Consider the following 6000-nt stretch of genomic DNA (forward strand, 5'->3'; position numbering starts at 1 on the left):
GAGTACACTTAATTATATTGACTCAGTATCCCCTAATCATTTCATGCGTGTTAGACTCATCTCCCCAGCTCCACTGTGAATTCTTTGAGGAATATTATTTGCAACTTTTACACCTTTGTATAAAAAGTGTGATTGATTCAAGCAATAGCTCTGGTCAGCAAGGTAGAAGCATTCTCATTCTGGGGACCTGGGAACTAAAAATAATAACCCAATCACATCAACATTTGTGAAGATTCCTATTTCTTCCTGACTTCATATTTCAAAATGTGTTTGGTTGAGAAATTTTAGTCATCAAAAGTATTTACATTTAATTTGCACAGGAATTAAACTTTGGTTCATATTAAAAAAGAAAAAATAAAAAGCCAGAGAGCATGATAGTATAAGATGAATGTTATGTTTGAACTTGGACCACATTTAGTGGCTCCTTTAGATCTTCCACATACACATTTGCTCAAGTTTCTAGAATGTGTATTGGTACCTTTGAAATAAATTCAAGCTCATTGCATCTCCCTCTTCCTGAGATCCAGGTCAAAGGTAATTTTCATGAGCCAGCAGGTACTACTTGACACCAAGGTCATTTTGAGCATCTGTATTAGCAAAGACATTTCCAAAGGCAAGGAAAGGAACTGATATGTGGCTTTTCTCAACAGAGAAATTACTTGCAACCAGTCACATTGGAGGAAAATGTATTTAAAAGGATATCATTTTGTAAGAACAAATTTCAAGCATTTGCAGGGGTGACGGGGGGAATGTTGTTTTGCAATTTAATTTCCAACTATAAGAATACACCTTAAAATCTGGCAACTGGACATAAACCTTATAAAAGGTCTTTTGGACGCAAATGATAGTAAGGGGGCACAAGAGGGAGAAAAAAATCATTAAGTTTTTCATCTCAGTTATGAATTAATCTCTTGAATTACTTTCCTGCAGAAGCAGACAATAACTCTAGGGTAAAGTTGGTATTCCTGTGTTGCTCTCCTCTTTCCTCCCATTTAATGTGTTGTTAATAAGAGTGGTGAATTTGAAGAACTGGGAGGGTGTATTGCGCCCATAATTTCATCAGGACTTCCATCTTGCTGATCATGTCATTGGCAGCCCTATCTATATCCTGAGAAGAGGGCTAGGAAGTATAAGCACTTCTAATGCTATTTTGATTCCTTTAGCCTGGGGATTTATTAAAATAAGCATTTTGAACAAGCTTTATTAGAATTTAATTTAGGGAATAGAAGATTAAGGATGGTGAGAAGCTACCAGAGCAAAAACGATCCCTTCATTTCATTCCAACTTGAATTATATGAAAATCTTAGCTTTGAAAATTTAAGAAAACATTGTTGGAAGAAGATTGGATTGTAAGACAAAGCTCACTGAAAAATTTTCCAGGTTGTTTATTCTAGTTCACCAAAATGTTATTTTTTTAAACTTGTGGTTATATTCTGGGTCACAGAGTGGCAGGAGATGATGTAATTCTTGTGAACTATGATAGATCTTGGAGTCCTTATTAATGTTTTAGCTAGTATCACTCTCTGTGTCTGAGATGGCCAGTGTCTGACACCTATGTGATCATTCTCCATTCATAATGTCTTCACATAAGGGCTATTACTGTTTTTCCCTCAATGCCTGGGTGTGGTCTCAGAAACTTTCTCCACACAGAGCCCCAGCAAGCCACTCCTGATTGAATGGAACTGGTTGGCAAGATGATACCTGTTAGCTGCTTTTATAGGACATAACGAGGGATCTTGGACAGCGTGTTGGTGGTGGTGGTAGTAGTGGCCACTGTAAACACTTCAGAGTAGAAGGTAGTCTCGCAGATACTATTACATTTAATGAAGCCATTCTCTAAAAGCGGGACAAATGAAGAGCTGAAATAATGTATGCTTTGCTTAAACTGACTCAAACCCAGGGCTTAAATTTTTTTTTCCATTTTTACACAAGTCTTTGATACTTTTGAAAACTGAAAGACAAAGCAGTCTTTCCCAGAGGTGCATTTTCACGCCCCTCCATCATAGGCTGGAGAATGAAGGGGACATTTCTGAAAACATAGAGCCATTGTGCTTCCTCCTCTCTGCTCCTCAAGGTGTGTTTGACTAACACTGGATGAATATTGCTTTAGGAAAAAACACAGCCTGTCAAAAAGGTCACTGAACCAATTGGTAGGATGTAGAAATGCCAGGACACACTGGGGACCTTCAAAAGTGGAGAGCCAAAAAGTATTTACCTTTTTTAGTTTGTTTGGCTAGAAGGGGGCAAGAGCTGTGTTCAGTGTCAGGAAAGAAGGAGCCAGAATCGAACGCTCTGGACTGTAGAACCACCTCCCCTCTCACTGAATCTTTCTCAGAACCCATAGATTATAATACATGGAAGTGGATCTAATTCCGAATGTACACTATTCAATGAAACAGTATTTTGTTTAAAAAAGGAACCTTCTCTGTAAGCTCTAAATTGCTATGAAAATGTTAATTTTGGTTTTTGAGGTATATTTGGCAGTATCAGGAAATTATGCTTCTCTGCTTTATACTCCAACTCTTGCAAATAATTCTCAAAACCTAGTAAAAAGACTACTTCTATTGCCACAAGATCTAGCATCAGTTCAAATATAGTGTCATCTATATTTATATGAGAAAAGAAGGTTTTCCTATTAATTTCTCAGTTTCAAAGAAAGACAATTCCCTTCCCAGCCTACCCTCTTCTCAAAAAAATTCCCCCTCCTGAGTTTCTAAATATGTCATTTATGCTGTCTCATATATCAAGTTGTGGTCCTAAAACATCTTAAAAATTTTTTTTTAGCATTTATTTATTATTGAGAAACAGAGAGAGACAGAGCATGAGCAAGGGAGGGGCAGAGAGAGGGGGAGACACAGAGTCCGAAGCAGGCTCCAGGCTCTGAGCTGTCAGCACAGAGCCCAATGAGGGGCTCGAGCTCACAAGTGGTGAGATCATGACCTGAGCTGATGTCGGATGCTCAACCGACTGAGCGACCTAGTCGCCCCATAAAACATCTTCATTCTGATAAATGGTGCCTATGATGTTTTCTCCAAGAACACTTGGTTGGATAAATAATCCATACTTCCAGAGAGCTGACTTAGAACAAACTAACAGTTAAGTCTCAAAGAAATGGAAAACTGTTGCTTCAAATGATAGGCTTTTAAAATTTCTACAGATTAAGGTTTAATACCCTGAATATTTCAGTTTTGAGTAGAATATTCTGGTATTTAGGCTCTTATCTTTCTTGCTTGCATATCATCCACTTTACTAAATTAAATAAACAAACTCCAGTGCAAGGAGCATAGGGCTTAGAATAAAAAGATGTAGATTTAAATTTCAGCTTTGTCATCTAAGAGGAGTTTATTGAGAGAAGTGAATAGGCTATGTGACAAAGCTCTCTTTACAGGTTAAAACTCCTTGTAATTCTTAGTTATTGTTATTTGTGATGGGTAGATTAGAAAGTTACTTTAAAAGAAAAATTAGAGAGGTCTTCCAAAGCACTTCCATGGAAAGACTATATATATTTTCCCCTACCCATTACAGGAAATACAATTCTGAGCTTGTAAGGGCAGCTATCAATATGAACAATTTTGCATTTGACCTTTAAATAGGTAGCACATTCTTACAGAGAAGTTGGGGCATAAAATATCCAACCCTAAATTGGAAAATTATATGGGTGATGATGCCCAAGTATAATCTATGTAAGGTTCAAAAAGATACAACACATGTGTTGTGCATACAAAGACATTTTCATGCTTTCTAAATCTCACTTCAGTATTTGGGCTTGTTGACTATTTGTAAGGCTGTATCCTTCAGGGATAAATAGGAAAGTACTACAAAGCTGTGTTAAATAATTCTTCTTGGTTTTGTTATTCATAATCATCAAACGGTAGTAGAATCTCCTACTCAAAATGTAAGAAAGATCAATCCAGTGAGTGTGCTGCCAAAGTGCTTTCTAGAACCATAGGACACAAAGACAATGTCATGCAAAATTGTAAACAGCCATTAAATTAATTTCCCCAGTGATGAAATCAAACGAGTCACCAGCAACAAAGTGACAAATCATTTTAGGTTTGGAAAGAAAAAACAATGTTAGCTTTACAATGAATATCCCTCTGAAAGCCATCTTTAGGTTATTTCAAGACAGGTATATCTAAAACATATCCAAGTTTATATATGTGTGTGTGTGTGTACAGGAATCAAAAAGGGAGAGAGACAGAGAGAAAGCGGGAGGGTGGAGGGAGAAGGAGAGAATGATTTCTCCCAATCTGTAAACACACACACACACACGCACACACGCACACACGCACACACACACACACACACACCTTTTGTCAGCAGTCCTCCTAAATTGCTACATTAAAACTATGTTCCTCCAATTACTCATATATTCTACTTAAATTATGGCTTCAGACATGGGAGATTTTTAGGAGATAATGTGATGTACTAATTTATGGTAACATTACCCAGTTCTGTCTCAACCCCTTCCCTTCTTGTTTCAGAGGTTAACATCTCATAATGGAAGGAATCATCAGATGGTTTAATATTAACATGTCTAGAGAGTATCCAGATTGTCTAATGAATATTTTTCAAGTGTTATTATTTTTCCCATGATAATTAGCCTACTAGGAGCCACGTAGCTGAAAGGATAAAACCCCATGATGATCAACTCCATGTTCAAGACCCTAGGGTAGCAAGATTCCAAACAAATAATCTTGTAGAGGTCATGGGCTGGTTTTAAGCATCCTAATGACATGGTCTGATATACATTTAAGAGATCAGTGTGCCTTTTGACTAACATCTCTTCAGTTTCCCCACTTCCCAGCCCCTGGTAACCATCATTCTATTCTTTTTTTTTTTTTTTTTTAATATTTTTACTTATTTCTAGGAGAGAGAGAGAGAGAGAGAGACAGTGTGAGCAGGGGAGGGTCAGAGAGAGAGGGAGACACAGACTCCGAAACAGGCTCCAGGCTCTGAGCTGGCTGTCAGCACAGAGCCTGACGCGGGGCTTGAACCCACGAACCGTGAGATCATGACCTAAGTGAAAGTCCGACACTTAACCGACTAAGCCACCCAGGCGCCCCATCCATCATTCTATTCTTTATTTCTGCGGGATTGGCTTTTCAGATTCCACTTATAAGTGATATTATAAAGTGTTTGTCTTTCTCTTATTTTACTTAGCATAATGCTCTCAAGGTCCATCCATGTTATAGCAAATGGTAAGATATCCTTCTTTTTCATGGCCAAATAATATTACATATATACACACATATGTGTATAATATAATAAAATAATATAATATAATACATATGTAATATACAATACAATAATATAATACATAATATAATATATTTACATATATGTAGAATATTACCTATATATACACATATATATCACTTCACATTTTCTTTATCCATTCATCCATTGATGGACACTTAGCTATTTCCATTTTTGGCTATACTTGAGAATGTAGATATCTCTTTGATATTCTGCTTTCATTTACTTTGGGTCCATACCCAGAAATGGGAAAGCTGGATTGTATGCAAATTTTATTTCTAATTTTTTAAGCAACTGTTTTCCATAGTAGTTGTACCAATTTACATTCCCACCAACAGTACAAAAATGTTTTCCTTTCTCCACACTCTTGCCAACACTTTTTGTTTCTTGTCTTTTTTATTATAGCCATTCTAACATCATTTTACTGATGATTAGTGATGTTGACCAGCTTTTTATGTAACTGTTGGCCATTTGTATACATTCTTTGGAGAAATGTCTATTCAGTTCCTCTGCCCACTTTTTAATGATTGTCTTTTTGCTCTTGAGTTGTTTGAATTCTTTAACTATTTTGAATATTAACCTCTTATCACATATATGATTTGTAAGTATTTTCTCTCATTCCATTGGTTATCATTTCATTTTGTTGAGGGTTCCTTTGCTGTGTAGAAGTTTTTAAATTTGTTGTAGTCGTACTTGTTTATTTTTGGTTTTGTTGACTTTTGGTGTCATATCCAAAAAATT

The sequence above is a fragment of the Hyaena hyaena genome, unplaced genomic scaffold (assembly GCF_003009895.1).
Source record: "Hyaena hyaena isolate Hyena2069 unplaced genomic scaffold, ASM300989v1 scaffold_523, whole genome shotgun sequence".
In the NCBI taxonomy this organism is placed as follows: domain Eukaryota; kingdom Metazoa; phylum Chordata; class Mammalia; order Carnivora; family Hyaenidae; genus Hyaena; species Hyaena hyaena.